This window comes from Pipistrellus kuhlii, unplaced genomic scaffold (genome assembly GCF_014108245.1).
Source record: "Pipistrellus kuhlii isolate mPipKuh1 unplaced genomic scaffold, mPipKuh1.p scaffold_m20_p_7, whole genome shotgun sequence".
NCBI classification, from domain to species: Eukaryota; Metazoa; Chordata; class Mammalia; order Chiroptera; family Vespertilionidae; genus Pipistrellus; species Pipistrellus kuhlii.
In genome coordinates, this window is record NW_023425573.1 from 23,004,804 (window position 1) to 23,028,969 (window position 24,166).

The 24,166-nt window shown below is 42.8% G+C and overlaps 1 pseudogene; it reads left to right on the forward strand.

The window, feature by feature from the left end:
• Nucleotides 1-22,391: 22,391 nt before the first annotated feature.
• LOC118709144 lies at nt 22,392-23,696 on the forward strand (annotated as a pseudogene).
• The last annotated feature ends 470 nt before the right edge of the window (nt 23,697-24,166 follow it).

Sequence of the window (24,166 nt, forward strand, 5' to 3'; positions counted from 1 at the left end):
GGTCGGCTGTTTACTAACATTTAGAGATGGTTAGTCTTTCTCTTTTGAATCTGTTTTGTCACTGCTTTTTCCTTTCAAGGACATTTTTTGTAACTTAGGAGTGTATAATGAACCCCAGTGGAGAGAAAACAATATTTTTTTCTAACCTGTGATGGTTAAGAAATAAATGAGAAACAGAGGGATTTTACCTGGCTCTACATTCAGACTTCCGTGGTTATAAAAAATAAACATTATCCTTCAATATTTTAGACATTTATTTAACTCGACAGACATCTATTGAATGCTTACAAAGAGCCAGGCACCACTCTAGGTCCTGGGGCAACACACACACACACACACACACACACACACACACACACAGTACTTGTGGGCTCGAAACTCAGAAGTGTGCTCTAATCCAAGTTTAGATTTAAGAGTTGAGTCAAGGTTAAGATCAACAGTATTATCTGGCAAAGACTCCAACAAGGAAGGATATAAGAGGCCTCGTGAGGTCTTTTGTGGGAAGTAGGATAAACAACAAGACGCTGACTGTATTCCAGGCTGGGCTCCTGGAGGTGGTATATAAGGGTTCCCCCAGGAGAAGGGGCACAACACCTCCTTCACCTCCTGAGTCTCTCTCCTCATCTCTTCTGAATCCTCTCTACTGACACGATGGGGTGCTGTGGTTGTGGTGGCCGCTGTGGTGGCTGTGGTGGTGGCCGCTGTGGTGGCTGTGGTGGTGGCGGCTGTGGTGGCTGTGGTGGTGGCTGTGGTGGTGGCTGTGGTGGCTGCACCAGCTGCAGGTGCTACAGGGTCGGCTGCTGCTCCAGCTGCTGCCCCTGCTGCCGTGGCTGCTGTGGGGGCTGCTGCAGCGTCCCCGTGGTCTGCTGCTGCCGCCGCTCCTGTGGCTGTGGCTCCTGTGGCTGTGGCTCCTGTGGCTGTGGCTGTGGGAAGGGTTGTTGTCAGCAGAAGTGCTGCTGCCAGAGGCAATGCTGCTGCTAGGTGGCTGGGTCAGCCTAAAGGCAGGTGCTCCTGGGTGTCCTCTTGCTCCATTGCTAGGGCTTCCCTCTGTCCATCTGTTCCAGGCCGACTTCCTGTCACATAGCTTTGTGGCACTGTCCTCCTTGGTTCTGAATTTTAGTAACTTTTTCTGTTTTTAAGGTAGTCCCATGGACATTTTATACAATAGGAGAAAGATGGAGAACATATTAATCACTGAGCTCAGCAAAATGTGGTAATGACTTCTCCTGTGTTTTCTTCTTTCAATTCTTTCCTATCTATGTACTACCTAAGTCTTGTCTGTACCACAGATGGCTGGTCCTTTCTGTGGCCACAGAGTCTTTTGAGATGGTCTCTTAAAGATCTCCTAATAAAATGCAAAAATAGAGCCTGAGCAATTTCTCTTGTGTTTTTCTTAGAACTAGTTTTATTAAACCAACATTAATTATGGTCTCCCACGGGGAGGGGCGGCAAAGGAGATACAGATAATTATGCCCTGGTATGATTTACAATCCAGCCCCACATAACCACGAACACAGGTTGGAATGATAATAAACATGTCAAAAGGCCTTGGCGTTGTGTGCCACAACAGGAGGGACTCATTGTGGTTGGGTGGAAACTGGGTGTAAAGGGTGAAATAACTTCAAGAAAGAGATGACATTTTGGGGATTGGGTTGAAGAATTAGTAAGGTTCCGACACATGGAGATAATTGGGGACAGATAATCAAGAAGAAGGACGATGGACGATAGTACTTGGGGATGGGGAGGTAATCAGTTCTGAGTCGTGGGACTCGGGAAGGAATGGGTGCCTCCAAGAAGAGATAGAGATACTGTACAACAAGAAGGTGGCCCTCTGCAGACTGGGAAGAGAGTCCTCTCCAGACCCAAGCATGACGGCAGCCTGATCTCAGTCCTCCAGCCTCCAGAACTGTGTGAACATGCACCTTCATTGTCGAAGCCTCCCAGGGAAGGGTCTTTTGTTAGGGCAGCCTGAGCTAACTAACACAGTGATGTAACAATGCATAGCGACTTCTGCTCTTTTTTTCCTGAGAGACTTGAGATACTGCACAAGGTGACCCATTAAAAAATTTATAGTAAATAATATAACCACTAGGTGAGAAACTGACAATCTCCTTTAAGGCATTTGCTTCACTCTATAAGGTGTAGTGGTAAAGGGAGTTGATAACCTTAAAAAGTGGTCCAATAAACTATATGTTACAGCCATTCACAAATAACTCTGGCCCTATCCATGAAATATTTATTCTCTTTCATTGACATGGGCATCTTGGGAACAGTCAGGACTACTTATTTTGCTACATTGGCTAATCTTGAAAGATCTAGGCTTGAAAAAATTGTGTTTTTGATCTATTTATCTAATCTTGATCTTTCACATTTGTTTCTAAGAGGAATATTTGGATTCAGATTGTACACTGAAAACATGCTTTGTATGAATCACAGGGCTTTGGTATACATTATGATAGGCTAATAAATATTGTTAGAGTGAGTAGATACTATATATAAATATTTATATATATAACCTACCTGTTATATGTTTACATGTTTTCATATTTATCATAGTTTATTTATGTCATATTTATTCATGTATATACATTATGTATATGTAATATATACATACACATCAGGTTAGTGTATTATATGTTATTTATAATGTTTACACATCTATATATGTGTATACATATATATATGTTTGTAGATACATATGAGAATGTATGTTAGCTATACATTCATGTATATGTTCTGTGTCTGTGAATTTTATGACTCAACAGAGGATTCCCCTTTTCATTTATTTGTAAACCTGGTCATTTGTGGTGCATATGGTCTCAAGTACAGTAGTTGCTGTATATCATAGGATGCATAAATTATATTTCAGATCTTCCTAATTTTATTATTAGACGTTGATTTTGATTCTAGTTTGGGGCTCCCTTAATACTATGTGTTCTGTTCCAACTATTTCCCCTCTATGTATTTACAATAATGACATATGTCATGGACCGAATTGTGATCCTCCAAAGTTTACACGTTGAAGTTCTAACCCAGTGTGACTATATCTGAACGTAGCACCCTTCATCTCCTCTGATTCCATTTCTTCCCCACGGATGGCGGTTTTTGTCATCTTTGCCGTTAAGCACATCCTCGTCATTTGCACATTCAGGAACACATAGATGTGCCCACACTTGCTGTACCTCCCAGTGATGCTATCTCATGAGGGGCAGTGGCTGGAATCCCAGACAGAAACCTCTCAGGGTCAGCCTGAAGCTGTAGGTGAAGAAATAGAGGTAGACCTTGGTGCCTCCCTCCTGCCCCCACCCGTGCCTTGTGTTGGTGGTGATGGTGGTGGGAGGGCTCATGCCTTCACATGGGTCCAGTGATGTAAGTGTTCCCTTTCTTTTTCAGAACCTGCTTCCAGGAACTATTGGATAGTAGGAATCAGTTATTAAAAGTTGTGTGAAAATTTTAAAGGTACAGCCCCAGACACATCTTCATTGAACATTTTACTCATAACTGGACACCATCTGCCTCTGAAGGAATCTCAGCCATGGTTATTAATGGTTGCCGGAGCACTTTTCTGAATTTCTGCACAAGTTCTGGCCCAGAGAGGAAAGCTGGCTGTGTAGACAGCACAAAGAATGTTGATTTGCTCAACTAACAATTATTCAAAAGAAGGTTAATGGCACACTAGATCATCATCCAGTGTTTCTATGCTGACACTTTGGCACAAATCACAGGAGAGTAAAGGGCATCCGATCCAGGAAAGGGCAAAATTTAATAATCGTTCCAATCTACCTTGATATCCATTTCCCCAGGCTCTGTTGTGACAGTAAAGAGAATTGCTTCCTAAATGAGTAACACAGTTGATAACTGCTCTTCTTTGTCTTCAAAAGAGCACGAGATAGATTGCTGAAAATGTGCAAATGTGTATGTACTTTTTCAATAAAGTAAATGCCAGGCGTGGATAAATATGCTTGTCCCCCTACTAGACCATGGCTTTTGGGCTTTTCTGCAAGGGGAGAACTGAACATTAAGTGCCAAAAGAGAAAATCAATTCATACTTGAGGACAGGGAAGGATTAGATTAAGAAAGAACATAGGTGGGGTCCTCAGGCAATGTAGCATCAGAAAGAATGCCCACATCTCTACTTATCATTCTGACTGTGTAAATTTTATCCTACAAAATTAGATCATGGTAGTGGAGAAATTTAAACAGTGCAGAACTAGACAAAATAAAAAGTGGAAGTCCTCTAGGAATCTCATCCCCTAAACAAACACTTGGACATTTGGTGGCTACACTACCGTCCCCCCATGCATATACTAATGTATTGATAACATTTGCAAAATGAGACAACCTTCTACATCCTTTTGTGAAACTTGCTTTTTTCCATTTGTTAGTATAACATGCCATCTATCTGGTGTCCCAATATCTTTTAGGATTCTTGCAAAGTTTCCCACCTTATAAATGTACCATAATACATAATTTAAAAAAGCTTTGTCACCATTAATGGGCATATAGGTTGTGTCCAATGTTCTGTTATTGTAAACACTATTGTAATGAGAATCCTTGAACATATGAACATATGGATTCTACCAGAAACTGACCTTAAAGAAAAGAAAAGACTATTTTACTGAGTCGAGGTTGTCAGCAGAAGCAGAACTCTGGTATCACAAATGTGTCCCTGGAGGTCTCTGTATTGTTGAGAAGTATCTTCGAAAACTTACATCACATAGCTCTAACTTACCTTATTAATTTCTTCTTCTATTATTATTGGAATCTGAGTAGAGAGAATGAAACAATATACATGAAATTATGACAAAGTTTTCTATCTGTAATTAATTTGTTATTTCTCCTGTGAGCTAGAAAAGGATATAGCTGCTGATTTACCTTATTTGGAGTAATAGGACAGAATGCTTCCCTTAATTAGTAAATTGTGAAAAAGAGCAATGGTCTTAGAAGTCCCCCCCGCCCCCCCATGTAACCCTAATTGCTTATTAAACTTTCATCTTGTGTTTGGATTCAGAACCACTACAAAGGGTTTTCTTTCAACACTATTAACTTGATTTCAAGAAGGTATGCTCAATCTTTAACTGCTGGCAATGCAGCTAAGGAATGCCTTGTGTTTGTTGGTCTCTTTATGCTTTAAACAATTTTTTTCAGAACCATAAGTAGGTTAGTCTATACCCTTAAAGGCAAATTAATATTACCTACAGAATAGACTTCGTTTAGATAAAAAAAAAAAAGTCATATAAATTCCCACCAGAAGAAGCTCCCTAGAGATTTAAATCTAATCACCCTATTAGATTCAGTTACCTGGACTCTCTTGTAGTGTTTGTGTAGCTAGAAACTGTTTTTCAGGTGTGGCCCAGGGGCCCTTTGCTTTGCTTTCTCTTTAGGGCACATGTGTCAAACACAAGGCCCGCGGGCCAAATCCGTCCCGCCAGGCCTTGCAATGTGGCCCGCACCGCGCTGTCATCACTGCACTCCACTGCGTTTCCATCACAATGACAGTTTATGACTGTTCAGTAAACCATTCGGCCCGCGATTTAGGCTAGATTTTAGATTTTGGCCCCTTCTCTGATTGAGTTCGACACCCCTACTTAGGGTCTAGTTAAAGGCAGGTTCATGGCTCTGCTCTGGGCTTAAATGATCAGAATCCTGGCAACTGTGCTCTCAGGAATCTACATACTCAATGAGAGAGGAAGACATTTCTCATTCTGCCCAGATTTTCTAGAGTTCATGGACCTATCTACACATGTTTTTGGGGTCTTCATTGTGCCTGGCAGATGATCTGCATTGATGGGAGTGGTAGGCAGAATGATGGCCCCCCACAATGCCCACTTTATAATCCACAGGTCTATGACTGTTACCTTATGATTAAAAAAGCTTTGCAGCTTGATTAAGTTAAGTCTTTTTGAGATGGTGCCATATCCTGGAATATTCCATCTGGCCTATTGTAATCTTAAAGGTCCGTATGAGAGGGAGGAGGGTCAAGGTCAGGGTCAGAAAAGATGTGACAATGGAAGCAGAGGCCAGAATGATGTGACTGTGGAAATGGGCCACGAAATAGGACTACAGGTCTCTAGAAGCCAGAAAAGGCAGAATGCAGATTCTGACCTAGAGACTCAGGAGAGAGATGTCCTTGCTACACCTTGATGTCTCTCAGTGAAACCCATTTTAAACTTTGAGCCTTCAGGACTGTAAGATAATAAATTAGTAATTTAATCCACTAAGTGTGTGTGTGTGCGTGTGTGCGTGTGTGTTTAGCAGCAATAGAAAATTAATGCAGAAGATGTTCAGCGTGGTCATGAAGACTGATTTGTCATTGGCTAAAGCTATGGCTATGAATGCTGTATCTCCAGAGCTAGCCCAGAGCCTGACATGTAGAAACTGATCAATAAATGAATGAGTGAGTGCTTAATAACTATGCTTATGTGATTTTAACTTTATTGCTTCTCTGAGGTAGGCAATGGCTAGAATCAAAATACCAGAGCTCTCAGGGAAGAGTGATGCTTGGTGTGTCCCAGTCAGGGCTGGACATGTATTTTGGATGTCTTTGTCCAGCCTGTGGACACCAGGAATTGGTGATTGTAAGTCTTCCTTTATTTATTTATTTATTTATTTATTTATTTATTTATTTATTTATTTTGTGTGTGTGTGTGTGTGTGTGTGTGTGTGTGTGTGATTGAACAATCATAGCTTGTCACTTGGTCAGACTCATATATTTAGATATCACTTGTGATTAAAATATCAAGTTTAGGTTTTAAAAAGCTCACAGACATTTCTCAAGCATTTTTTATTTCAGAAAATATTTTAGTGTGCTTAAGCAAATAAATGGTATGTTTTTCCCCATGGCTAATAATGAGAATTGATTAGTCGTGGGAAAAAATCCAGTGATAAACCCAGAGCCAAATGGCAGGAATGTATGTTCAATTCGCTCAATTATTTCTCATTTAATGGGCACTCTGTTTCCCTGCCCAAGTTCAGAGAAGAATAAAGCTCACCTGTCCTTGCCCTGTAGGATATCTGATTATTGTCAGATGTTGACTCTGACAAAACGTCCACTCATGTACTGACCATACATCAGCATGGGATAGTGCTATTAAGTCAAAATTTAGAGTAGTCAACATGAGGCAAAGGTAATAATTTTTATTCTTTGGAAAAGTCATTAAGAATGACTCTTCCCATGATCTATTATTGAATCACAAAGCACCTGAGAATTAAAATACAGCTGTTTTATTACTCTTCACAGTTGTGTGGACTGACAGGGCTCAGCATGGTGGTTCTTCTGTCCACCTCATTTGGTTGTACTTAGATGGTGAGTGGGGCTGTAATCCTCCAGGTTCTATGTGGGAAGTAGAGCTGGCCTCCCTCCCGCTCCAAGTTATCACAGGCCTCTCCTCTTCACGTGAGCCACTCTTTTCTTGAAAGGGGAGTGGAAAGGAACTCATGGTTACCTGTAAATTGCCACACTGGTGTAAGCTCCCTTTGTAGCTCAGCATAATTTCCTTAGCTTTTAAGGTCAAATCTCTAAACAATTTCTGGCTTCCAACACTGTCACTTTAATGGAGAGAAAAAAAAAAAAAAGATGCATTTACATAAAACCCAAGACAGCTTTTACTGAAAAAATTATGAACTTGTGCTAAGCATATGAAAATCATAAAAGTCAGATGCAAACACTAATACTGGTGAGACAATTTCTATTAGAGTGAAAATCAACCTGCAATGGAAACACAGGGAAGGGAAGAGATCATTTTTGGGTTGCTGTTGGGGGGAGATGTGATGAAGGGGAAAGGCCCCAGGAAAAGAGAGTAAGCGTGTTAGGCAGAACTCCCTGTGCACACACAACCATGAGTGTAAGAAGGACCCAGGGAACTAGGAAGTCTGTGGGACTGGTTATGACAGTTGGTGGAAACAACCTTGAGTTAGTCCCAGAAACCCTTGGAGAGCTGGGCGAAGGCAGTTGGACTTTATTCTCCAGGCAACTAAGAACCAGGCAGGACTTTGAATCAAGGAGTGGCCTGGTCAGAGCTGTTTTCGAAAGTCCCCTCTGATGAAGAAATAAATGAGTAAAGAGTTTGAGAAAGCAATTCACGGCTGGGGTGGGGGGCGGGAGGTGAAGGGGGAGTGGTGTTATTACAAATGGCCAGGAGACTTTGCAAGTCGTTGGGGAAATGAATGAAGAGATAACTGTGAAGTGGCCTCTCTGCCATTAATGTTTAAACATAAAATATTGATCCCAGTCTTCTGGGAGGCAGATACCTCAACAGAAAATTTAAACAGCAGTTAGTTCTTGTTGGACATTTGCAATGGGGATTTCTGGGCACTTTTCACTTGCTGGTTCATATCATCTACACAATGATTTTATGAAATAGATTCCATTTTACCTCCATCTTACAGATAAAGAAAAACAAGGCACCGAGGGGCATTAGAAGGCCTACCCAGGGTCATTTAACCAGTAGCAAGCAATTTGTTCAAAAGGAAGTTCTTAAACACAGCCCTGTGCTGCCACCTGGTGGTTGCAAGTGGGAAGTGTAACAATATAGGTGTGCAGGGCTCCCTGGCAGATGTAAAATTGAAGGGAATTAGGAAGGTTGACCTGGAAGATGTTTCAGGCAGAGGGAGCAGCACGTGCTAGTCCCAAAGGCAGCAGTCATAGAGCCATGCTTGGGGAACAGGATGACTGGGTGAGTCAAGAGGAAAGTGGAGTGGATCAGGTTATAGGAGACCTCCTAGGTCCTAGGAGAGGCCTAGACTTTATCTTGCAGCTTTCAGGCGGGGAGTGATGTGATGCCATTTGCATTTGATTTCTAATTTAGATTAGATACTACATTCTCTAGATATTACAAGGACAATTGAAGTGGGAGACAAGGCCGGGGTGGGAGGCCAGAGAGGAGCAGCCTGAGGAGAGGAGGAGCAGAAAGGAAGAACAGCTGAATCACCAGGGCCATTGAGGGAGTGAAAGCATGGGTTCAAGAAGTAAGTGGAGCCCTAGCCAGTTTGGCTCAGTGGATAGAGTGTTGGCCTGCTGACTGAAGAGTTCCAGGCTCGATTCCAGTCAAGGGCATGTACCTTGGTTGCAAGCACATCCCCAGTAGAGGGGAGTGCAGGAGGCAGCTGGTTGATGTTTCTCTCATGAATGTTTCTAACTCTCTATGCCTCTCCCTTCCTCTCTGTAAAAAATCAATAAAGTATACTTAAAAAAAAAGAAGTAAGTGGGAGGCAGCGTGAGTGGGTGTGAGGGGGGAGGAGAGGAAAGAGTGGAGGCCAGCAGCCGGGTTTGTAGTCTGACCACGTTGATCTGCAATAGAGAGAAAGTAACACACGCATGTTCAGGGACCCCAAGGAAAAGGCATTGTTACAACTTTTCATTCAGGCCCCGAAGCTCCACAGTGGCACCCTGCCATCAGGGATGTTATTCCGCCAGGAGATGTTTGGGAACATCGGGAGATATCTATGGTCGGTACAATTGGAAGGGGTAGGGGTTGCCAGTGGATGCTGGCAAACACCCTCCAGAACCTAGGGAGACCCCACAACAAAGACCTGAGCATCCCCAATGTCCACAGGGCAGGCCTCAGCTGAGGGGCTGTGGGGCAGAAGCCTGGTGCAGGTGCTGGGCCAGTCGTTACCCTACATCCATCCCCCAGGCAGTTTGGGGGCCAGCGCAGAAGAGGTGGTGCCAACCACATGCCTAATTACAGAAACCAGGCCCAGTGTTCTGGCAGATTCCCAGGGCACCCCACTCGACCCCTGGGAGTAGATGCTCATATCAGTCGTGCAGATGAAATCCTCTCTTTCCCAGAGCAGAGGTCTTCCAATTGGTTGACACTGTTGGGATCCTGAAGACACGAGTGTACACAAGGCCATGATGGGAAGGAACCAGGCATGTGAAGGGAGGGAATGAATCCCCCTCTCCCAGACCTCCGCTCCCCTTCCCCTCCATTGGGCATCCCAGACTTCCTGCAGCCTAAGCCAAGGCTGTGCCATCTCTCTGCTCACCTGGAGGCGTATGAAGTGTGGTGAGCTGAATCAGAGCTTCCAGAGAGGTGACCTCCGAGGGAAAGTCTGCGAGCTGCCACCCTGAGCATCCTGGAGAGTATCTGAGGCCAACACGGTTGGGCATGTGGGTCACAGACTTGATGAGAGTTCTTGGCTGAGGCAGGAAAGTGGCTGCTCTGGGTGAGCTCCGATTAGGCAGAGGGTCAATGCATTTGAGAATGGCCAGCCCTGTCATTTACTGCCTATGTAATCCCCAGTGCTTTGGCAGTCGGGGCTAGACAAAAGGATGACCGTAGATGATTTCCTGTAAAAGGCATGGCTATGGGCTGACTGTGCCCCCCACCCAAATTCATATATTCACACTCTAACCCCCAGGGACTCAGAATAAAACCACATCTAGAGAAGGGCCCTTTACATAAATAATTTAGATAAAATGAGGTCGTCGGGATGGGCCCCGGTGTCCTTCTAAGAAGACAAGATTAGGACACAGATGGTCATGTGAAGACACCATATGCCCATGGGCTCCCCACGCTGCCCAGAAACTTTTTGCCATTGTTAATATATTTTTGTGGATTTCAGAAAGGAAGGGAGAGGGAGAGAGAGAGAGAAATATCAATGATGAGAGAGAATCATTGATTGGCTGCCTTCTGCACGCCTCCCACTAGGGATCGAGCCCACAACCCAGGTTTGTACCCTTGACTGGAATAGAACCTGGGACCTTTCAGTCCACAAGCCCACACTCTATCCACTGAGCCAAACCAGCTAAAACCCAGCAATTTTTGACTGAAGCCTCAGACCAGGCAGAAGAAGATCCTCTTCTGACCCCTAATGTTGCCCAGGCTATCAGGGTGAAAGTAAGCTATTTCCAGTGACAGCACTGGATCCAGTAAAAAAATAAAAAAAAAATATATATATATATATATATATATATATATATATATATATATACACATATATACACACACACACACACACACACACACACACACACGAGGCCCGTTGCACTAAGATTTGTGCAAGAATAAGTCTTCCTTCCCCTGGCTTTGCTCCTGGCCGCCCAGGAGCCTGTAAGTTTTTGCTCTTGGCTGGAGTACTGCTTCTCTTCCCCCTTATAGCAGGTGTCCCACCCCTCCTGGCCCCTCCACACCTGCATATGCAAATTAACCCACCACTTTTGTTGGTTTAATTTTCATATTCACTCCTGATTGGCTGTGGGTGTAGCGGAGGTACGGTCAATTTTACATGTTTGTCTATTATTAGGTAAGCTATTCCCCCAAAATGTATACACATTCTGAATAATTTTAAAGGCAGTATTTATTAAAATGCATTTCATTTTCAAAATGTAATAGAATCTACTGAAAAGTGTGTATGCATTTTTGGGGGAACACCCTGTAGGTACAAGGAGGACGTGAAGGACAGAGAAAAAACTGACTTCCTTACAGGAATTCACAGACTCTTCAGGCGTTGAAAGCTTGCAGAGTTACTTTCTTTTCTTGAGGCACAGCCATGTTTAAGAGTTTGCAATTCTTGGGTACTAATTTTAGATATAAGACCACAGGTTGAAGTCTAGATGGCTGTTGCAATAAGATGGAGATTCTTTGAAGACAGAGACACTCTTCCTGAGTGCTTCTGACATAAAAGACAAAGCAAGGCAGTGCATGTGAGGCATGCTGAGCTCACATTTGCTAGAAACAGGCTTTGTGGTTTTGGAGCGCTGCTTGATTCGGTTTCTCCACTGGGTCTCAAAAATGCCAATAATTGCTGGGACCGGGGGTGGCGTAGGCGCTTTGTTAAAATGCTTTGTAATAAGAAGACAGAGGCAGTGAGGGGAACAAAATGCTGAGTGCTGGAACCAGAGATGATGCACATCGTTCCTATTGTCAGCAAATATCCAAATGTCTCCTCCTTTTATGTCCCTCCTCCAGCTACAAAATGTTAATTTCTATTGTCTTCAGACACCCTGGGGGAATCCTGGCTAGTGCTTTATATGAAACTAGAGGCCTCGTGCTGAAAATTGTGCACTGGGGAGTGGGAAGGGGGTCTCTTAGCCTGGCATGTGCCCTCTCACAGTCCAGGAGCCCTTGGGGGATATCTGACTGATGGCAGTCTGACACCCTTAGTGCTGCCACAGTGTTGGAAGAGGCTCCTGCCACCACTGCTGCACTTGCCAGTCATAAACCTGGCTTCTGGCTCAGTGGTGCTCACCCTTGTGGTCAGTGGGTGTCATAGTGACCAGTCATATTGCACTTTGGTCAATTTGCATATTAGCATTTGATTATATAGGATGGAGAAAGGGAAAAGAGAGGGGTGCTATGAAGTCTCATTGGTCTACACATTTCACAAATGCCTTAACTATTGTCAATTTTCTCCACAGTTTTACTCCTGAGCTATTTCTATCTAGTAAATAATAGGATACAGAGATGAAATGAACTACTCTACCGATGACTGATGATGCTGAAGGGGTCTTCACATTCTTTGTACGAGGAATGTTCTTTCTTCCAGGGCTGGTGTGGACTGACAGGCTTTGAGGCCTGAGTCCCAAGCAGAGATCAGAGGGTGGGCTTTGAGGCTAGAGCCTGGGAAAGTGGAAACTCTCCTGTCACTTTAACTGATAGGAACAGGACTGCCTGATGTCCCAGGGTGGGCTATGGGATGCCAGACTTCCCGAAGAAAGACCGGGAACTATCAGATGTAGAGCAGAGCAGGGAGCTCTGTGGCCCTCCTTTTCTGCTGAAGTTCACTCTGGCCAAATACTGTGGGTGGTTTCAATTTGTTCACGACTTAAATCAGCATTTAAAGGGCATTGCTTGGAAATTGTTCATATGTGCTTTATTTTTAATTTTTAAATTCTTTTAAAAATATATATATCTCTATTGATTTTAAAGAGAGAAGGAAGGAGAGGAGAGGAGAAGAGAGGAAAAGAGAGGAGAGGAGAGAGAGAGAAATGTCAATGTCAATGTCTTGCACACACCCTAACCCGGGATCAAATCCACAACCTGGCATGTGCCCTGACTGAAATCAAATCGGCAATGTTTGGGTGCATGAGCCAATGCTCAACCAACTGAGCCATCCGGGTCAGGGCACTCCTGTGTGTTTTATAAATTGTCAGTAACATTGTCCTTTAGACTCACTGATTAATGTGGGAATTTTCCAGGCCCCGGAATTGTCCTGAGAGCAGCTGGAAAAGCAGGAGGAAGAGGCCCTAGAGAAATTAATATGTAAATGAATTCTGAGTGAGGCCTTAGGGGCCACCCTAGACAGGGAACACCCTCTGTGCCAGGCACTCTCTATTTGTTTCTCTGCAGCACAGGTTTGTTTGTGTTTAAATGATAACATGCCTTGGCTCACCCTGTGGAAGTTAATCATTAATGAACTGTATTAATTTGCCATTGCCACTGTGTCGCATAACCACACACGTGGTGGCTCCAAACAGCACGCCTCTATGCTCCCCCAGCTCTGGGACCAGGAGTCTGAAGCCAGCCCCGCTGGGTGGCCAGTGACTGACAAGGCGTGGGCAGGGCTGGCTCCAGCTGGAGACTCTGGGGGACCATCTGATTCCCTTCCTTTCCTAGTGCCTGGAAGCCTCACGCATTCCCTGCCTCTAACTGTCCTGGCAGCTCTTCAACCTCTCCCTTCCATTGCCACGTCACTTTCGTCCTCTTCTGGGGTCAGATCTCCCCCTCTCCTTTGCAAAGGATGCCCGTGATTCCACGCAGGGCCTGCCCTGATGTTCTGGGGTAACTTCCCAGCTTAAACGCTTTCCCCACATCTGCCAAGTGAGCTTGGCTTGCTAAGGTCATGGTCTCAGGTGCCAGCTAAGCCCCTGGGTGTCCTCAGTAACAGAGCAGTTTCCTTTCTCAGGAGTCAAACTAGAGGACTGAGAGGATCATGTCCAGTTCGGGGGGAAATCTCACAGATGTGAAAAAATATTTGCAAAATATAGGACCAACATACCGACCCTTAAAGCAAAAGTTTTAGCTTTAGGAAGGGTAGTTTGGTCAAAGAAAGGGCTTCTTTTAGAATTCTTTAGGAATTTGAACTGCCAGCAAATGAAACATCTGTTTGCTGGAAATATTTTTTATACTTTTTTTTTTTGTGTGTGTGTGTGTGCAATAGCAACTTTTTATTATAATGCTTATCTTTCTATTTCATGTCTTGGTACAATGGGCCCTGTCGTGAGGACTTCCTCTGATTTCCCAGCCCTGAGGGTAGGTGCTTTCCTCAGAGTTTCCCCACTTCTGGAACTTCCTTTCCCCTCTGACCATGCATCCCCTGAGCTGTGCTGAAGTTCTGCTCTGCCCACACGAGCTCATGTAGGCCACAAGCCTCAGCCGAGGAAAAGGCTCCTGGCGTTCGGGGCAGTGTTTCATGTCAGAAACACTGGACAGCCCCGCGAATGTGCTCGAATGCTTTGTGGACTAGAGGCAGGTTTTCAAATGAGTCAATGTAGTTGGCTCAGCACTGATGTCAGGATCAGGAGCTCTGGCTGGACTCCAACCACCTGAATAATCTGGGGCCAGCTACTTGCTTCCTTTAGCCATGGGCTCCTCACTGTAAAGCAAAGGACTTTCTGGTTAACCTGTTCGTCCCCTGCTGGGATGCGTATAAGTGAAGTCTATTTACATTTCTCCTTGAGGTCCCCAGGGTAAAGCACATTCCACTCAAAGTGCAAAACAAACAACTGAAGCTAGAAACTGAATAGAAGAGGGGAGAGATAGATAGATAGATAGATAGATAGATAGATAGATAGATAGATAGAAAGCTATGTTTCATGTTTATTTGTTCCTTCGCTGGTGTGATGAAAGGGGTAGGTTATGTTGTATGAATAGTTTGGGCTTCTGAGAGGCCTAGTGAACAACACAGCTCCCCCCACTGATGAACACTGAGCCCTCTTTCACTAACTCTGTGCCATAATATTTGCATAGATAACTTTCCCATAGACACCTTACCCCTACACATGCAAAGCTTCCCGGCGTCAGCAACATCCTAGAATAGAGTGGTGTGTTTGTTACAAGTGACACACCTATGTTGACACAGCATTGCTATCCAAAGTCCACAGTTACACTACAGTTCACTCTTGGTGTTATGCAGGCTATGGTTTAGGACAAATGTCTAATGATATTTATCCATTATTATGGCATTATATTATTTTTTCATAACCCTACCAATTCTTTGTGCTCTACCTATTCATCCCTCTTCCCTAACCCCCAATCTCCTGCCAACCAGTGATCTTTTTACTGACTCCATAATTTTGCCTTTTCCAGAATGACATATCCTTGGAATCGCACATTAAATGCGATTGGCTTCTTGTACTTAGTAATATGCATTTAAGGTTCCCACATGTCTTTTCCATGGCTTGATAACTCATTTCTTTTAGCGTTGAATGTGCCACTATTTATCTATTCATCTATTGAAGGACATTTTGATTCCTTCCAAGTTGGGGATTTATGAATAAAGCTTCTATAAATATGTTTTTGTGTGGACATAAGTTTTCAACTTTTTTTGGATGAATGCCAACAAGTGCAATTCCTGGATTGTCTGTTTGGTTTTGTAAGAAACTGCCAAACTGTCTTTCAAACTGCACTGTTTTGTATCCTACCACCAATGAATAAGAGTTCTTGTTGCTCCATGTCCTCTCCAGCATTTGGTGTTGGCAGTGCTTTGGATTTGGGCCATTCTCATAGGTGTGGGGTGATTTCTCAATATTGTCTTAATTTGGAATTTTCCTTAATTTGGAATTTTCCTGATGATGTGGAGCATCATTTCATAAGCTTATGTGTTAATCTGTATGACTTCTTCGGTGAGGTGTCTGTTATCATCTTGGTCCATTTTTTAATTGGGTTGTTTTTTTCTTATTGTTAGAGTTTTAAGCATTCTTTGTGTATTTGGGGTAACAATCTTTCATTACGTGTCTCTTTTCAAATATTTTCTCCCAGCCTGTGCTTTTCTTGTCTTTTCATTCTCTTGACACTGTCTTTCATGGAGCTGAAGTTTTCCATTTTAATGAAGTCCAGTTCATCAATGATTTATTTTGTAGATTGTGCTCTTGGTGTTGTATTTAAAAAATCATTGCCATTCTCAAGGTCATCTAGATTTTCTCCATGCTATCTTCCAGAAGTTTTACAGTTTTGTATTTTACTTTCTGTTGATTTTTAATGCAAAGCACTTTAGCTATCTCTTCTCTGTCCTTGTCATTTCATACTGTCAGTTTATCCACTTATCGTGACATTTTGCTTACAGAAACAATTCCCTCTCTTAGGTTATTTTGGGTAACAGGTGCTAAGATCATGGTGCTCTGTTTTCTGCATACTTAGTTACTCTATAATTTTCATTCAGGGGAGGATGAAACATTGCTGAAATATGGGCTAGAATATGAATGCATTTTTCTTAGAAAATATCAATTTTCCAACTGAAACAAATATTAATAGTACAAAATGAATAGACTGCTTATAACATAATTAAACAGTTGCTTTTTAATAACACCTATTATCTCTCATTTATCCTTTAGCCTTCTTCTTATAATTATGAATACCCCCTTAAAAAATGTAACACTGAATTACTTTAGTCTTTCTCCAAATCTGAGCATTTTATCTTTTTAGTTGAGTGAGTAGAACACTGAGTTAGTAACTGGGGACTTTATTTCTGGATCTGCTTTTGATTCACTCTGTGGTTGAAATGAAGTAAATTTGCTTTTGCTCTCAAAAAAAAAGGAGAAGAAGAAGCAGCAGCAAGGAGATGGAGGAGGAGAGGGGAGATCTTCAGGCAGAGTCAGGAGACCTAGATGGGAGTCCTGGCTCTCCACACACTAGACAGCTCACTCTGGAAAGATTACTCACCAACCTGGGCCCCGTTGCATTGTCTGGAACATGAGCCAACGTCCTACTCGAACTCTGAAGTTTCTATGACAATATTGCTGCACTCTAAGTAGGTCACTTTTCATAGTAGATTTTCCCACATCTAAGGTGACCCTAGAAAGACTGTTCAAATCTAGGTAAGCTAGTGAGAAAAAGGAGACAAGAATATAAAAGAGGAAATGACAAGTCTACTGTTTTCCATTTCTTAATTTTAAAAATCAAAGTTCTGGTAAAAATCAATCAGAATTTCCATTAATCATGAAAAGGCCTCTCATTTGTCTCCATCATTGAGTAACAATCTTCCATTTAATTTCACCTGGAGTTATAGGAGTTTTCTATGTTCTTAATCTTTCGATGATTGAAGAGTGTCAACACCGATTTCCAAGAAACATTGATGTCAAATTTTTATCCTTGGTGTTGTGGTAGTTTACCTGCTCTGCTAGAAACTGGGAAAATTGTCTCCCACACCTTGAACACTGGTATGAAAAGTGATACTGACAGTAAAGGTCTTTCTTGTAATAATAATAATAACAACAAAAAAGAAGTTGACATTTATATGTTTTGATTCAGCTTTTTCTTCCTGCCTGTGTGCTGACAGGTGCAGTTCTAATCTCCATGATTCATTTTCTACCTGTTTTTCTTTCTTTGCATCACTTCTAACAAGTCATTCATTTAAAAGAAAAAAACAGGTAATAAACCAAGGACCTTGTATGCATTTTTGCATGGCCAATGGATACAGACAATTGGGTGTTGAGGGCCTGGAGTGGGGGTTGGGGACAGACTGGAGGGGGCAAGTGGAGGAAAAAGGGGGACATATGTAATACTTTCAACAATAAAGAATTATTTAAAAACGAAAAAGTACAAGAATGTGTCAGTCCAAATTCATGGCTTCTGATCCAAGGTTTTAGATCTCCAGGGGATGGTTTGACCTCTAAAAAGAATCTGGTGAAAATCAGTCAGATTGTTCAATGATTGAAGTATTATACAATTCTTGCTGAGATGGTGCATCTATGGTGGTTAAAAGTGATTAAAAGCCACCCAGCTAACCAAGCCCACACTCCCACAGTGCCTCAGTTTCCTCTGAATTCTTTGTGCAGTGAAGATGGTAAGAAAAATAAATGAAGTATTCTCTCAAGAGGCAGAGAGAAAAAAACCAGAAAGACTTACATGGGGCATTAGGAACCAGTAAGAAGAAGACTGGGTTCTTGGATGTGACTATAGACCGGGTTCTTGGATCAGACTACGGAGAAATGTCTTGTGAAAGTTAAAATATTTCCTGGAAAACAGAAGCACTGATAAAACAGAGCTAAAAAGATAAAATAAAGAAGTCTGCTTCCTGCCCTAGCAGATCTTGCTCAGTGAATAGAGCATCAGCCTGTGAACTGAAGGATCCCAGGTTCCATTCTGGTAAAGGGCCCATGCAGAGGTTGCTGGCTTGATCCTAGTAGGAACATGCAAGAGGCAGTCAACTAATAGTTTTCTCTCATCTTTGATGTTTCTCTCTCTCTCCCTCTCCTTTCCTCTCTGAAATCAATAAAAATATTTGAAGAAGAAGAAGAAGAAGAAAGAGGAGGAGGAGGAGGAAAAGAAAGAGGAGGAGGAGGAAAAGAAAGAGGAGGAGGAGGAGGAGGAGGAGGAGGAAGAGGAGGAGGAGGAGAAGGAGGAAGAGGAGGAGGAGAAGACTGCTTCCTGGCTGATGTGGTTCAGTGGTTGAGTGAACCCATGAACCAGGAGGTCACAGTTCAATTCAGGTCAGGGCACATGGCCAGATTGCAGGTTTGATCCCCAGTAGGGAGCATGCAGAAGGCAGCCGATTTATGATTCTCTCTCATCATTGATGTTTCCATCTCTCCTTTGCTTTCTCTGAAATCAATAAAAACATATGTATATATTTTAAAAAAGAAGTCTGCTTTGTCTGAGCTCAAGTTTGTGCATAGACATTTTATTTATCTTAAATTTTGCTCTTTTGGAATAATTTTAGACTTGAAGAAAAGTATGGATGTAGTGACAGATCCCAGTTTTCCCAGAGGAGGCCAGCTCACATAACTGTGGCACATTGATGAAGACTGAGAGACTCTCATCGCCAGGCCTATGAATCCACCCCAGATTCAGTGGGATTCCATCGTTTCTCCACATACCTCCTTCTATGGAGGCTCTCCTCTGGGCAACCACATCGCCTTTAGTCAGCCTGTCTCCTTAATCTCCTCTGGCCAGTGGCAGATTCTGTCTTTCTTTGTTTTTCATGATCATGACAGTTTCTAGGAGTCAAAGCTTTTAAATGGTTTATCTGTGGACTTGATCAGTGTATTTTATTAAAAGACTTAAACAGACCTAACTGGTTTGGCTTAGTGGATAGAGCATCAGCCTGCGGATTGAAGGGTCCCAGGTTACATTCCAGGCAAGGGCCTGTACCTTGGTTGCGGGCACATCCCCAGTAGGGAGTGTGCAGGAGGCAGCTGATCAATGTTTCTAACTTTCTATCCCTCTCCCTTCCTCTCGGTAAGAAATCAATAATATATATATGTTTTTTTTTAAGGCTTAAACAAAATTTTAAAAAGTCAAGGCCTGCCAAATATCTGGTGAGTGGTAGCATCCATCGGAGCTGTGTTATCTCTATCACGGTGGACGTGCCTAGGAGACAGCTGGCTTCTAGGAAGGATGTCTAGCAAGTCACTTTATTTTATCCAGGTTAAGTGTTACAGGGCTAGAGCCAGGGGGAGGCTGTTTTTCCTCAATTCAAAGTTCTAGTGACTTAACCCAAAAAGGAGTGCCAATTCCTTCAAACCCCGAGCACATAGGAAGGAAAGAAAAGGTTCTCTTTGCTGGTGAGCAGGGCTTGTAGGAGGTTCCTGGTAAATATTACCCCCCATCCCCCACCCCCACTTTATTAATATTTAACTCACATGCCATTCAACATGTACAATGTAATTTTTTGAATCTATTCACAGCATTGTACAATCATCATCACAATCTTATGTTAAACCTTTTCATCCTCCACAAGAGAAAACGCCAATGCTTTGCTAGCCACTCCTCATTTCCCCCTCTCCCAGCCCTGGCCACCACTCACCTGCCTCTCTCTCTCTCTCTCTCTCTCTCTCTCTCTCTCTCTCTCTCTCTCTCTGTTTCCCTTTTCTGGGCATTTTATACAAATGGAATCAGATACTGTGTAGTCTTTTGTGTTCCACTTCTTTCACATGGCATGAAGTTTCTGAGGTTCATCCATATTGTAGCATATGTAGTTCCTTTTCAAAACTTTTGCAGATGAATATTTCATTGTACGGACACATCACATTTTACTTTGAATGATTGACTTCATGGAAAAAGGAGAAGAAAGCTGGCAGGCCTGTCATGGAGACAATGGTGTGACCTGGGTGAAGTAGGAGAAAAAGGACAGCTGCTGCCTTGAAAGGAGTGGATGTCCATAAAGTGGAAAGTTCTTGAAAGCAGAAGTGGTAGTTTCTTATCCATCATGGGCCTCATGCTGTCTGGCCCTGCCTGGTTCCCAGCCCCACAGCCTGCCCTGCACAGTAGGACACCTCAACCCCCACCTACTGGTACAGCAATGTTCCACTGTAGGGACCTCTTCTCAATCAGGGGCATGAGGAATGGATTTACTGTTTCCCAAATAGTATTTTGATATTTCAGAAGGTAACAATGGATGATCTGTTGGAAAACAAAAGAAGGAATTCTGTGATCAAATACATCTGGGATGTGCCCATGTTCCCCTCCTGGAGATTTAAAAATGATCCTGAACATATGGGTGCCTCTGCAAACACATCAGTAAAGTATCGGTAGCTCAGGGCCACCCAAAATTACCCTCCAGCATCTCCAGGGACAATAGTGGTCCACAGAAAAGTGTGGAAGATGCTTCTTCAGAACAAGGCACTAGAACTCCGGCTGTGGCCACCGACCCAGCCTGACCACATGCTGCTGCTGTGATCATGGGGCTTCTGTCCTGATTGCTGGGGCCAACACTGTGTCTCAGGTCACAGTTCTAGAGGCTGCCCTCTGTCTCAGTTGCTATGTCATTGAGCTTTTATCAGTTCACACCAGAGACCCAGCCCTGTTCTGAAGACCCAGCCCTGGGCTGGGGCTCTGTTAGCTCTTGTTGGATTTCCCCATTGTTCCCTGCATCCTTACCTGCCTTATTGAGAAGGCCCCTTCACAGATTACTTGACATCTCTTGGGACACTCCGGTTTCTTTCATGCTTTGTATCCTGACAATACATTTTTCTGCCTGGGTGACCTACAACTTGCACAACTCCCAACTGCTGTAGTTTCCATCCACCCCACCCGAGGCCCTGGTTCCAGTCATCCTTGTCCCAGAATATTTCATTAATCCCAAAGTGTCATGTTTGAAATATGGGCAGTGCCCTTCTGGAGTGTTTTGCAAAGGTAGATGCTCCAGATTTGTTGCTGACATTGTAGCATCAATGTGCTCATCTGCCCTCAGGGCTTAATGTTGTGCTGTGTTGTTGCTGAAAAACCATGTGCCATAGGGTCAAGCAGACTCAGGTTTTGATCTTGGTTATGGCACTTAATAACTATGTGACCTTGGACTAGATACAAATTTCTCTGAGTTTCACTCTTTTTCATCTGTAGAATGTGGCTTGATAAGCCTATCTCACATTGTTGCTAAAGGGATTGATTTAGAATTGAGTTAGACACCATCATGTTAACAAGGACCCCATGTTTTTGGTATGTGCCATTCTCAGATATTATTTTGAGAGACATGAAATAAACGATAGATACGAAATTCCCTAAGGAAGAAATTTCACATGTTTTGAGTTAATATTTTAAGACCACTTAGAACAAGCCTGGTACCTAATGTGTGCAAGAGCTACGTTTTAAAAAAGAGACACATTTCTTTATCTTCTTCTTTCTAGAAAGAAAGATCCATGGCCCACTGACTTAGAAAGGAAATTGGAAAATCACTTCTATGGGGCTGCTAGTCACTCCAGGACTTGGGGGTGATACCCTGCTGTGGATCGCAGAAGACAACCAGAACTCCAAACAGCATGGGAGGCCTGGGCACTAGGTTAGCTGAGAGGTGAAATTCATTGTACTTTTAAAGAGATCCTCTCACCCAAAGGAAAGAAAAACTAAGTAGATATCCAGCATGCTTCTGGTTCTCAAATTACATAGCAATTCCTATGCACCCACCCTCATCTCAAGTACTGTCTTAAGACCCTTGCTCTTTTCACCAAGATATATGCTTTTATACCATTTTCCTTCCTGAATCCACTCAGCTTTAATCCCAGGATCACAACCTTCCCCTCTTAACCTACCTTCTGTCCCCCAACCTGCTTCCTGCCCCCAATTTCTGTCCCCTAGATCCACATGACATCAGGAAAAGGCAATCCCCAATACCTAAGGACAAATATGTTTTGACTATATCAGTGTTTTCTTGAACATGGATCTCATGAGTCCTCTAAAGAGTCAGACAAGAATCTGGTCCGCAGTTTCTCCCTTTCCTCTCTCCCAGGGAAACTGCAGGTGGAGGCAAGGAGGTCTGGCTGAGTTGATAGAACTTTTTGGGATGGGTCATTTCCCAACATAAAGAAATTGAGCATCCCTGGTGCGATTCTGTTCTGCAACACAGAAGCCATTTTTCTCTGCCAGTCTTCTCTCTCAACTAAGTGCGTGCTATCACCTCATGGAAGATTCTATGGACATGGACATGAGCCCTCTGAGGCCCCAGAACTACCTTTTTGGTTGTGAACAAAAGGCCGACAAAGATTATCACTTTAAGGTGGATAATGATGAAAATGAGCACCAGTTATTTTTACGAACGGTCAGTCTCGGGGCTGGAGCAAAGGATGAGTTGCACATTGTCGAAGCAGAGGCAATGAATTAGGGAGGCAGTCCAATTAAAGCAACACTGGCAACTTTGAAAATGTCTGTACAGCCAATGGTTTCCCTTGGTGGCTTTGAAATAACACCACGTGTGGTCATATGGTTGAAGTGTGGTTTGGGGCCTCACTTTATTAGTGGATAGCACTTAGTAGCTGTGGAGGAAGATGCAGAGTCAGAAGATGATGAGGAGGATGTGAAACTCCTAAGTATGTCTGGAAAGCGGTCAGCCCCTGGAGGTGGTAGCAAGGTTCCGCCCCTGGAGGTGGTAGCAAGGTTCTGCAGAAAAAAGTAAAACTTGCTGATGAAGATGATGGGGATGCGGATGATGATGATGATGATTTTGATGATAAGGAAGTAGAAGAGAAAGCTCCAGTAAAGAAATCCATAAGGGATACTGCAGCCAAAAATGCACAAAAATCAAATCAAAATGGAAAAGACTCAAAACCATCAACACCAAGATCAAAAGGTCAAGAATACTTCAAAAAACAGGAAAAACCTCCTAAAACACCGAAAGCACTTAGCTCTGTAGAAGACAATAAAGCACAAATGCAATCAAGTAGAGAAAAGGGCTGTTCTCTTCTCAAAGTGGAAGCCAAGTTCATAAATTACGTGAAGAATTGCTTCTGGGTGACTGACTTGGAGGCTAGTCAAGATCTCTGGCAGTGGAGGAAGTCTCTTTAAGAAAATAGTTTAGACCGTTTGTTAAAATTTTCCGTCTTATTTTATTTCTGTAACAGTTGATATCTGGCTGTCCTTTTTATAATGCAGAGAACTTTCCCTACCGTGTCTGACAAATGTTGTCCAGGTTGCATTGCCAAGAATGTGTTGCCCAAAATGCCTGTTTTTAAAGATGGAACTCCACCCTTTGCTTGGTTTTAAGTATGTATGGAATGTTATGGTAGAACATAGTAGTAGTAGTGGTCAGACAAATGAGAATGGTGGGGAGACAAAAATATACATGTGAAATAAAACTCAGTATTTTAATAAAGTAAAAAAAAAGAAAAAAGAAAAAGAAACAAAAAAACTGAGCATGTGAACTGGTAAACGAAGAACCTCTGCGCTGTCCGTGGGGGCTTGCTGGACAGCTTAGCCAGCCTTCTGCACCAGAGCTCTCTTTGCAGATGCAATATTTTAGCGATCCTGCCGCTGAGCCCAGGGAAGAGTCAGTTGCTAGATCTTGGACCATGAAGCCATTGGGCAGCTGTATATTGTTGTATTGTGTGTTCACCACTCCAAGTTAAATCTTCTCCCATCACCATTTATCCCTCCTTTACCGTCTTCTATCTCCCCCACCTTAATTTACCTTTTTTTTCAGACTGGGTACTATGCAGTTTAAAAAAAAAAAAAAATATATATATATATATATATATATATATATATATATATATATATATATATAATTATTATTATTATTGATTTTTTACAGAGAGGAAGGGAGAGGGATAGAGAGTTAGAAACATCAATGAGAG